Below are 12900 nucleotides of genomic sequence, written 5' to 3'. Positions count from 1 at the left end.
TCTGGGGTCAAACAGACCTCAGATCTCATATTTACATATAAATGCAATTTAAAAAAAAAAGGCTTTCAAAAAAAAAAAAGTTCCCTTTAAAACCATTGGGCAGAACAGATGGTTGACGTCACTTGCGTCATCCAATGTTATGGAGCGGGGACCATCTTTCCCTCACTCGGGTCCATGTCTCAGAGGGGAGAGGACCCGATCAGTTCCGCCTCTACCAATGGCTCCGGAGATCTTGCGGTGAAACTGCCACGGAGACAACTTTTATCAGAAAGAGGACCGTCTGCCATTTAAGAATATACCAGGATTATGGCAGCTATCCGGTATTCTACGTCAAAGTACAGACGTAAATTTATAAATCATAAATATCCTAAAAAATATTTTGCAGCTCCCAATAAATCTTTATTGAACAATAAATGTGTGTTTTTTGTGCATTAATATAGTGTAGGCAGAGTCAAAGATGATTGATACATCCAAGGCTCTTTTTGTTTTACTTTAAAGGTTATAGCCATTACATTTGATATATTTAATACTAATTTACAGTATATTAAAACTAAGATTTTTGTGAGTTTCTTATGCCGCGTACACACGAGCGGACTTTACGGCAGACTTTGTCCGGTGGACTTTTCGACTGACTTTATGACGGACGGATTCGTACGTGATGACGTACGACCGGACTAAAACAAGGAAGTTCATAGCCAGTAGCCAATAGCTGCCCTAGCGTCGGTTTTTGTCCGTCGGACTAGCATACAGACGTGCAGGCTTTTCGACCGGACTCGAGTCCATCGGACAGATTTGAAACATGTTTCAAATCTAAGTCCGTCAAACTTTTGAGAAAAAAAAAGTCTGCTGGAGCCCAGACACGATCGAATTGTCCGACAGACTCCGGTACCCCGGACCAAGTATGCCGGATAGTCCGCTCGTGTGTACGCGGCATTAGTGATCTAACCAAGCTGTTCTGATAGTGTGAAGGACAGGGGAGATATTAAACCCCTAATGTCTCCATAAAGAGTACCTGTCACCTTCCTACTGCTATCACATGGGGGATTAATAACCCTTTGTTATGGCAATCAAAGAAAAATACAACCATAAATAAATAAAAACATAAATAAATGAAAAAAAGTTTTTTTTTTAAATATAATAAAATGTGTTAAAAAATAAAACAAAATTGCTCTAACATCTGTTGCCTGCATACATGCGCAAATGCACACCCAGGGTGCGCATGGGTATATAAACCACGGTTACACCACATGTGTGAGGTGTCACTGTGAACATCAGAGGGAGCACAATAATTCTAGCACAAGAGCTTCTAGTTCATTCTAAACTGATGAGCTGTAAAGACTTTTAAAGCATCATCTATGACATTTTTTGGGTACCATCGTTTTTTGCAATATCACAGGCACAGGCAACTATCATCTTTTTATTTTACATGGCCTCTGCTTTCAGAAAATATATAATGTTATGGGGGTTTAACGTTTTTGTGAAGGTGGAAGGTTTTTTTTTATCTTAAGGCATTCTATGCCTTAAGATAAAAAGCGTTCTGTTTGCAGCAGCCCCCCTCAGCCCCTCTAATACTTACCTGAGCCCCATCTCTATCCAGGGATGTTGCAGCAGTGTCTCAGCTGCCCAGGACTCCCCTCCTCATTGGCTGAGACAGCAGCGCAGTACAATTGGCTCCCACTGCTGTCAATCAAAGTCAGCCAATGAGAAGAGAAAGGGGCAGGGCCGGGCCTCGGCTCCGTGTCTGAATGGACACACAGAGCTGTGATTCGGCTCGGGTGCTCCAATAGCAAGCTGCTTGCTGTGGGGGCACCCAACAGGAGGGAGGGGCCAGAAGCACTGAAGAGGGACCCCAGAAGTGGAGGACCCGGATGCTCTGTGCAAAACCACTGTACAGGGAAGGTAAGTATAACATGTTTGTTATTTAACCACTTCAGCCCCGGAAGGATTTACCCCCTTCCTGACCAGAGCACTTTTTACAATTTGGCACTGCGTCGCTTTAACTGCTAATTGCGCGGTCATGCAATGCTGTAACCAAACGAAATTTGCGTCCTTTTCTTCCCACAAATAGAGCTTTCTTTTGATGGTATTTGATCACCTCTGCCGTTTTTATTTTTTGCGCTATACACGAAAAAAGACCGAAAATTTTGAAAAAAAATGATATTTTCTACTTTTTGTTCTAAAAAAAATCCAATAAACTCAATTTTAGTCATACATTTAGGCCAAAATGTATTTGGCCACATGTCTTTGGTAAAAAAAATGTCAATAAGTGTATATTTATTGGTTTGCGCAAAAGTTATAGCGCCTACAAACTAGGGTACATTTTCTGGAATTTACACAGTCTTTAATTTATGACTGCCTATGTCATTTCTTGAGGTGCTAAAATGACAGGGCAGTACAAAACCCCCACAAATGACCCCATTTTGGAAAGTAGACACCCCAAGGAAATTGCTGAGAGGCATGTTGAGCCCATTGAATATTCATTTTTTTTGTCCCAAGTGATTGAATAATGAAAAAAAAAAAAAAATTACAAAAAGTTGTCACTAAATGATATATTGCTCACACAGGCCATGGGCCTATGTGGAATTGCACCCCAAAATACATTTAGCTGCTTCTCCTGAGTATGGGGATACCACATGTGTGGGACTTTTTGGGAGCCTAGCCGCATACGGGGCCCCGAAAACCAATCACTGCCTTCAGGATTTCTAAGGGCGTACATTTTTGATTTTACTCCTCACTACCTATCACAGTTTTGAAGGCCATAAAATGCCCAGATGGCACAAACCCCCCCCAAATGACCCCATTTTGGAAAGTAGACACCCCAAGCTATTTGCTGAGAGGCATGTTGAGTCCATGGAATATTTTATATTTTGACACAAGTTGCAGGAAAATGACAATTTATTTATTTATTTATTTTTTTTTTGCACAAAGTTGTCACTAAATGATATATTGCTCACACAGGTCATGGGCATATGTGGAATTGCACCCCAAAATACATTCTGCTGCTTCTCTTGAGTACGGGGATACCACATGTGTGGGACTTTTTAGGAGCCTAGCCGCGTACGGGACCCCGAAAACCAATCACCGCCTTCAGGATTTCTAAGGGTGTACATTTTTGATTTCACTCTTCACTGCCTATCACAGTTTCGGAGGCCATGGAATGCCCAGGTGGCACAAACCCCCCCCAAATGACCCCATTTTGGAAAGTAGACACCCCAAGCTATTTGCTGAGAGGCATGGTGAGTATTTTGCAGCTCTCATTTGTTTTTGAAAATGAAGAAAGACAAAAAAAAAAATTTTTTTTTTCTTTTTTTAATTTTCAAAACTTTGTGACAAAAAGTGAGGTCTGCAAAATACTCACTATACCTCTCAGCAAATAGCTTGGGGTGTCTACTTTCCAAAATGGGGTCATTTGGGGGGGGTTTGTGCCACCTGGGCATTCCATGGCCTCCGAGACTGTGATAGGCAGTGAAGAGTGAAATCAAAAATTTACGCCCTTAGAAAGCCTGAAGGCGGTGCTTGGTTTTCGGGGTCCCATACGTGGCTAGGCTCCCAAAAAGTCTCACACACAAATAATATAATAATTTGTCTCTTTCCCGCAACTTGTGTCACAATATAAAATATTCCATGGACTCGACATGCCTCTCAGCAAATAGCTTGGGGTGTCTACTTTCCAAAATGGGGTCATTTGGGGGGGTTTGAACTGTCCTGGCATTTTATGCACAACATTTAGAAGCTTATGTCACACATCACCCACTCTTCTAACCACTTGAAGACAAAGCCCTTTCTGACACTTTTTGATTACATGAAAAAATTATTTTTTTTTGCAAGAAAATTACTTTGAACCCCCACACATTATATATTTTTTTAAAGCAAATGCCCTACAGATTAAAATGGTGGGTGTTTAATTTTTTTTTTTCACACAGTATTTGCGCAGCGATTTTTCAAACGCATTTTTTGGGGAAAAAACACACTTTTTTACATTTTAATGCACTAAAACACACTATATTGCCCAAATGTTTGATGAAATAAAAAAGATGATCTTAGGCCGAGTACATGGATACCAAACATGACATGCTTTACAATTGCGCACAAACGTGCAGTGACAACAAAATAAATACATTTTTAAAAGCCTTTAAAAGCCTTTACAGGTTACCACTTTAGATTTACAGAGGAGGTCTACTGCTAAAATTACTGCCCTCGATCTGACCGTCGCGGTGATACCTCACATGCATGGTGCAATTGCTGTTTACATTTGACGCCAGACCGACGCTTGCGTTCGCCTTAGCGCGAGAGCAGGGGGGACAGGGGTGCTTTTTTTTTTTTTTTTTTTTTTTTCTTTATTATTTTTTTGCTTTTTTATCTTATTTTAAAACTGTTCCTTTCATTTTTTTTTTTTTTTAATCATTTTTATTGTTATCTCAGGGAATGTAAATATCCCCTATGATAGCAATAGGTAGTGACAGGTACTCTTTTTTGAAAAAATTGGGGTCTATTAGACCCTAGATTTCTCCTCTGCCCTCAAAGCATCTGACCACACCAAGATCGGTATGATAAAATGCTTTCCCAATTTCCCAATGGCGCTATTTACATCCGGCGAAATCTAAGTCATAAAATGCTCGTAGCTTCCGGTTTCTTAGGCCATAGAGATGTTTGGAGCCACTCTGGTCTCTGATCAGGTCTATGGTCAGCTGGCTGAATCACCGGCTGCATTCTCAGGTTCCCTGTTGAGACAGGATAGCCAGAGAAAAACACGGAAGACGGTGGGGGGGGGCATTCTCTCCCACTGCTTGTAAAAGCAGTCTAGAGGCTAATTAGCCGCTAGGATTGCTTCTACATGAAAGCCGACCGCTGGCTGAAAAGAATGATACCAAGATGATACCTAAACCTGCAAGCATCATTCTGGTATAACCACTCAAAGTCGTGAATGCTGTACCTGAAGACAAAAATATGGTTAACAATAAAGCACAGTAAACGGTAAAGTATAAAAAATTGCAGACCTGAAAAGCAAACATGATAAAACATAATAACAATAAAACATTGCAGAATAGAATACAGTAAAAAAGAGCAGAACAATAGAGAGAATAGAGAGAGAGAGAATAGAGAGAGAACAATAAAACGACAACTATTATTTTTTATTTTATATTTTTGTTTGTGTTTTTTTTTTTTTTTTTTTTTACACTTTTTTTGTAACTGTAACTTTTATAACTGTAACCGGTTACAGGTTCGGGTCTCTCAAAATGCGATGGCATCTTGGGAGACCCTGTGAAAGTGTGTCCTAGTCTGTGCAATGCTGTACCCTACGCTAATACTCAACTAGTGAATGGTAGCGTTCAAAACATTCACCAATGCAAAGACCAGGATTGTCAGGACAGGAGGGACAATAATAGTGGGTGTCACGCCTATATCCGCGCTTGCTGCAGACACAACATCTTTTTGGGGGGGTTCGTTGGGTAGGGGTACTCGGGAGGACATAAAAATGCCTCTCATGCAGCCGACTGCATTTGGTTGGGGATGTGAATGGGGGAAGTACGGGCGCTGCAGAAGTGGTGGGTTCCCAATTAGGATTGGCGAATGCAGCAGGAAGGGCACTATGGGCATTACGGGCCTGTGTTTGTCTTCTTGGTGGCAGCGGGACACTATTTGTGCTTGCCACCTCACCAGCTTGAACTGCACTTATGGGACTCGCCACGTCACCAAGTGTTACTGCAGTGCTGGTTTGACTACGCCCGGGGTGTACTAGGCCGCTGGCGCTTGCCAGTTCACCAAAACGCTACCAAAAAAACTGTTAACGATCGCAGGGATCAGGCCTGACTCTGCGAACGCTGCAGTTATGCATTTAGTGTTTTGTAAGTGACAGTGATCGATCGATACTGCACTTGGGTGGGCTGGGCTGGGCCGGGCGGAGGGGCAAAACGCAGGTGCTAGCAGGTATCTGGGCTGATCCCGCTAACACTGCGTTTTTGGGAACCCTAAACTGCTGGGGACGCCAGTATAGATCTGATCGGATCAGATATTGATCAGTTCAGATACTATACCACTAAGGGAGGTGTACGGTGCGTGCGTGGGTGTTAGCGCTACTGGCGCTAATCTGACGCTGCCTGGGGCGACGCATATCACCGCCGGGCGATCAGGGGGCTAAATCTTTATTCGGTAATAAACGGCGGGTGCCCTGACACTATAAAAAATAAACAAACTAACCAGCGTCACCCGTAACGGTTATACAGTGATCAGTGGTGAAAGGGTTAACTAGGGGGCAATCAAGGGGTTAAAACATTTATTAGATAGTATATGGGGGTCCCTGTCGCTATAAAACTCTGACGGCGAACCTAAATATTTACGTCCCTAACTAGCATCACCAGCGACACTAATACAGCGATCAGAAAAATGATCGCTTAGCGACACTGGTGACAGGGGGTGATCAAGGGGTTAAAACTTTATTAGGGGGGGTTAGGGGGGTACCCTAGACCTACAGGGGGCCTAACACTCACTGCCCTGACACTGTAACTGTCACAAACTGACACCAATACAGTAATCAGAAAAAAAAAAAAAAAAAAAAAAAAAACTGCTGGTGTCAGTTTGTGACGGGGGGGGGGGTGATTGGGGGGGGATCGGGGGGCGATCGGGGGGGGGATCGGGGTGTTTAGTGTGCCTGGCATGTTCTACTGTGTGTGTGTGTGTTGGTGCACTTACATTGCAGTCTTCTCTCCTCGGCCCGGAACGGAAAATACCGAGCCGAGGAGAGATGACATCATTTCCTCTGCCTCTGTGTACAATACAGAGGCAGGGAAATGATCCCATTGGCTGAGAGCGATCGCGAGGGGGGGGCCACGAATGGATGGCCTCCCCCTCACCTCCGATCGCCGGGGGAGATTTGCCGACTGCCGCAGGCACGGGGGGGGGTCCGATCGGACCCCCCACCCGCGGGCAGGCAAGGACGTACATATACGTCCTTTTGCCTGCCCGTGCCGCTCTGTCGACGTATATAGTCGTGCGGCGGTCGGCAAGTGGTTAAAACTAGAAAAAAACAAGACTTTACAATCACTTTAAGTGATTTTATTGCCAAAATGAAGCTTTTTACATGTGTGCAAAAAATGAAAAAAATTTCTGTGGTGCCGAACTGGGAAAACCTTTCTGTGGAAGGAGACAGAGACAAGCCTTCAAATTAGGAAAGTCACAATTCTCATATTGTCCCAGATTTGTGATCAAGGAATAACTGAAATTGGAGGATCAGCATTTAGGCCAGGAAACTAATATTTGTAGAAGGAGAGGTCACCAATGACAGTCCAATACTTCCACAATACAGGTTTCTAAACACGACATTAAAGGCAACTCCTATTTTTACATTTTCACAGAATCCCTTTCATTTCTAATCACTGGATTAGAAAATGAGAATGTCATCAATTATATTCAAACAAAAGAGAAAAAAAATAGAAGGGAGGACAAAGAAAAATGTAAGCTATACTGTAAAATGCAACTTACGTTTGACATAAAAGTGTCCTGGTATTGTTTTCTATACTTGTGTCATGTATAGTAGTTGTGGATATTGTGAACACTCCTCCAATGATAAGATCACCCTCCTGATAGAAATCCATCTCTAATTCTCTGATTTCAAACTGGACCTTAAAGATCGGTTCTGAGCACTGAGTCTTGTATATAAAAAATGTCATCCTCAGAACAATCCAGAAGAGCCAGCTTTTATAGGAATTAGAGGAAGATAAGGTTTTGATCTTCATATACATAGAAAATAAAACAATCTCTGCCATTCTGAATATCACAGACTGTATACATAATTCTGTGACATGATGCTGAACATTAATTAGTGACATTCCCACAGTAAGTTAGTGACAATGTAATCATCTCTCCTCTCCTCTCTCTTTTTATGTATTTCAATTTCTTATTGTACTGAATATGTTTCTTTATTCTCCTTCTACTTTGAGCTGTTTTGCTTGCTGAACTTTCCATAAATGCAACATTTTAAATCTGCGTTATTTTATTTCATTCTCTTTTTTTAGCAATCCATATAAAAAATATTATTTATTAGCATAAACACACAATGATCCTTAACAATTTTGGCTCTCACATCTTTACACCCCCTATGGACCAGAGCAGTTCTTACATTTCTGCTGTGGAGCTATTAGTTCAGCAATAACTTTATCATACTTTGCCTTAAGATAATAGATTAATTTATCCATACTATATATATATATATATATATATATATATATATATATATACACACACAGTATATCACAAAAGTGAGTACACCCCTCACATCTTTATAAATATTTTATTATATCTTTTCATGTGACAACACTGAAGAAATGACACTTTGCTACAATGTAAAGTAGTGAGTCTACAGCTTGTATAACAGTGTAAATTTGCTGTCCCCTCAAAATAACTCAACACGCAGCCATTAATATCTAAACTGCTGGCAACAAAAGTGAGTATACCCCTAAGTGAAAATGGCCAAATTGGGCCCAAAGTGTCAATATTTTGTGCGGCCACTATTATTTTCCAGCACTGTCTTAATCCTCTTGGGCATGGCGTTCACCAGAGCTTCACAGGTTGCCATTGGAGTCCTCTTCCACTCCTCCATGACAACATCGAGGAGCTGGTGGATGTTAGAGACCTTGTGCTCCTCCACCTTCCGTTTGAAGATGTCCCAGATGCTCAATAGGGTTTAGGTCTGGAGACATGCTTGGCCAGTCCATCACCTTTACCCTCAGCTTCTTTAGTAAGGCAGTGGTCATCTTGGAGGTGTATTTGGGGTCGTTATCATGTTGGAATATTGCCCTGCGGCCCAGTCTCCGAAGGGAGGGGATCATGCTCTGCTTCAGTATGTCACAGTACATGTTGGCATTCATGTTACCTCAATGAACTGTAGCTCCCCAGTGCTGGCAGCACTCATGTAGCTGCAAACCATGACACTCCCACCACCATGCTTGACTGAAGGCAAGAACACTTGTCTTTATACTCCTCACCTGGTTGCCGCCACACACGCTTGACACCATCTGAACTAAATACATTTATCTTAGTCTCATCAGACCACATGACATGGTTCCAGTAATTCATGTCCTTAGTCTGCTTGTCTTCAGCAAACTGTTTGCGGGCTTTCTTGTGCATCATCTTTAGAAGAGACTTCCTTCTGGGACAACAGCCATGCAGACCAATTTGATGCAGTGTGTGGCGGATGGACTGAGCACTGACAGGCTGACCATCCCACTCCTTTAACCTCTGCAGCAATGCGGGCAGCACTCATACGTCTATTTCACAAAGACAACATCTGGATATGACGCTGAGCATGTACACTCAACTTCTTTGGTCGACCATGGCGAAGCCTGTTCTGAGTGGAACCTGTCCTGTTAAACTGCTGCATGGTCTTGGCCACCGTGCTGCAGCTCAGTTTCTTGGCAATCTTCTTATAGCCGAGTTGCCATGTTGCACTTCCAGTGACCAGTATGAGATAGTGAGAGCGATAACACCAAATATAACACACCTGCTCCCCATTCACACCTGAGACCTTGTAACACTAAGGAGTCACATGACACCGGGGAGGGAAAATGGCTAATTGGGCCCAATTTGGACATTTTCACTTAGGGGTGTACTCACTTTTGTTGCCAGCGGTTTAGACATTAATGGCTGTGGGTTGAGTTATTTTGAGGGGACAGCAAATTTACACTGTTATACAAGCTGTACACTCACTACTTTACATTGTAGCAAAGGGGGTGATTTACTAAAGACCCGCGCCTGTGGTGCAGTGGAGAAATTGGAGCAATTGCACAAAAAACGGGACTAAAGACATTTATCAAGAATTATGGTGCACTTATATGCACCAAACCATATTTACATAGGAAGCGCTATTGCGCACTTGTTCAATCCTTCGCGCCTACCATTAGCAAGAGCAGCCAATGTAATCTTCTACATTTTTGTCTGAATACTGTGGATAACTTTACAACAGTTTACCATCTTCTGTTACCAGGCTAAAAAGTATGTATATAATATTGTTTAAATGCACAAATTCTGTCCAGAACATGTAGATTAGGGATGAGCCGAACACCCCCCCGGGTTCAGTTCACACCAGAACCTGCGAACGGACCGAAAATTCGCACGAATGTTAGAACCCCATTGACGTCCATGGGACTCGAACGTTCGAAATCAAAAGTGCTCATTTTAAATGCTAATTTGCGTGTTATTGTCCTAAAAAGGGTTTGGGGACCCGGGTCCTGCCCCAAGGGACATGTATCAATGCAAAAAAAACTTTTAAAAATGGCCGTTTTTTTCAGGAGCAGTGATTTTAATGATGCTTAAAGTTAAAAAAAAAAAGTGAAATATTCCTTTAAATATCGTACCTGGGGGGTGTCTATAGTATGCCTATCAAGTGGCGTGTGTTTCCCATGCTTAGAACAGTCCCTGCACAAAATGTCATTTTTAAAGGAAAAAAAGTCATTGAAAACTGCTTGCGGCTTTAATGTAATGTCGGGTCCTGGCAATATGGATGAAAATCAGTGAGACAAATGGCTTGGGTAACCCCCCCCTCCCCAGTCCATTACCAGGCCCTTTGGGTCTTGTATGGATATTAAGGGGAACCCCGCACCCAAATAAAAATAAGGAAAGGTGTGGGACCACCAGGCCCTATATACTCTGAACAGCAGTATACAGGCGGTGCAAACAAGACAGGGACTGTCGGTTTGTTGTTAAGTAGAATCTGTTTGTAATTTTGAACGGGTACATTTTTAATGTGTTTAGCTCCAGACAAAAAATCTTTTTTAAGCTTTTTGGAAAACATAGGGAAGGGTTATCACCCCTGTGACATTTGTTTTGCTGTGTGTCCTCCTCTTCAGAAGATTTCACCTCACTTTTTGTCCCAATGACAAATGTTTTTTGAAAATTTGGGTTTTTTTGTGGAACAAGGATTGGAAAGCATCAGTGGAAAGGAGAAATGTTTTTCCCATATTAACTCTTACAGGAGAGAATTTCCCTTCCTAGGGGTAGATTTCATCTCACTTCCTGTTGTCTCCTTCCATTTGCAAGTAGGAGTCATTTGTAAGTTAGATGTTTGAAAGTAGGGGCCTGCCCTATATACTCAGCAGAAATTTGGGCATTAGGTGTTGTTGTGGCCACAACACTGTAAGCCCTCACAGGGCCCTGCTGTGAAATATTAGATCAAGAATTGTAATTACATGCCCCTGTTGAACAGGGGCTGAAAAATTGGGCCTCTGGTGGTGGTGGTGGTGGTGGTGCCACAACACTGTAAGTCCTCACTCGCTCTTGGTGGGTGCAGAAATGGGCCCTGCTGTGAAATATTAGATCAAGAATTGTAATTACATGCCCCTGTTGAACAGGGGCTGAAAAATTGGGCCTCTGGTGGTGGTGGTGGTGGTGGTGCCACAACACTGTAAGTCCTCACTCGCTCTTAGTGGGTGCAGAAATGGGCCCTGCTGTGAAATATTAGATCAAGAATTGTAATTACATGCCCCTGTTGAACAAGGGCAGAAAAATTGGGCCTCTGGTGGTGGTGGTGGTGCTGGTGCCACAACACTTTGGTGGGTGCAGAAATGGGCCCTGCTGTGAAATATTAGATCAAGAATTGTAATTACAGGCCCCTGTTGAACAGGGGCTGAAAAATTAGGCCCTAGGCACTGGTCCTGGTGCCACAACACTGCAACCCCTCACAGATACTTTAGTTGGAACGCAGGAGCGAGCCCTGCTGCAAAGTATTGCATCAAAAATTGTAATTACATGCCCCTGTTAAACAGGGGCTGAAAAAATAGGCCTTAGGCACTGGTGCTGGTGCCACAACACTGCAACCCCTCACAGATACTCTAGTTGGAACGCAGGAACGAGCCCTGCTGCAAAGTATTGCATCAAAAATTGTAATTACACGCCCCTGTTAAACAGGGGCTGAAAAATGGTGCCTTAAGCACTGGTGGTGGCGCCCAGAACCAAAAATATTCTTACAAGCTATCAGCGTGATCATTGAGGAGGAAGAGGATAATTACTCAGGATAGTCACTCAGCATCAGCATAAGCAGTCTTTGAAGGGATCTGAGATTTTAAAAAAAAATTATTCGGTTACATCAGCATCAGGTGCTTGGTAGCTGGTGGTGATCCAAGACTGATTCATTTTTATGAAGGTCAGTCGATCGGTTACAAAGCCTCCAGCAGCACTGAATGTGCGTTCTTAAAGAACGCTGGATGCAGGACAGGCCAGTAGCTCAATTGCATACTGTGCAAGCTCTGGCCAGTGATCCATCCTCAAGACCCAGTAACCCAGAGGATTTTCAGTGGGAATGGTGTCCAAGTCAGATCTTGCCCCTAGGTATTCCTGCACCATGTAAAACAGACGCTGGCGATGGTTGCTGGAACCGATCATACCTTGGGGCTGCGGACCAAAAAATTGTCTGAACGCATCGGTCAGACGGCCACCTTCTCCACCGCTCCTTCTTTGACTGACCGAAGCCTCAGCAACACGTTGTCCAGAAACAGGAGTTTGTAACCTCCCAGTCTCTGGGAACGCATTGCTCAGACCTTTCTGCAAGGCCTCCTGAAGATGTTTCATCCTTTGCTCCCTCTGCGATGGCAAGATAAGGTCTTCAAACTTACCCTTGAAACGTAGATCAAGGAGGGTTGCCAGCCAGTATTGGTCCTTCTCCTTGATACCACGAATACAAGGTTCCTTACGCAGGCTTTGCAGGATCAGGGAGGCCATGCAGCATAGGTTTGCTGAGGCATTCGGTCCGGAGTCCTCTGGATCACTAAGGACGACATGGTCCGCAGCCACCTCCTCCCAGCCACGTACAAGTCCATGTGTTTCTTGGGACTGATCCCTTAAAGACTGCTGCTGATGCTGAGTGCCAGGCTCCACCTTCATACTGACACAATCTTCCTCCTCCTCCTCCTC

Source organism: Aquarana catesbeiana, linkage group LG01 (genome assembly GCF_042186555.1).
Source record: "Aquarana catesbeiana isolate 2022-GZ linkage group LG01, ASM4218655v1, whole genome shotgun sequence".
NCBI lineage: Eukaryota > Metazoa > Chordata > Amphibia > Anura > Ranidae > Aquarana > Aquarana catesbeiana.
The sequence above is the reverse complement of the archived record's forward strand: the minus strand, read 5'-3'. Positions refer to the sequence as shown.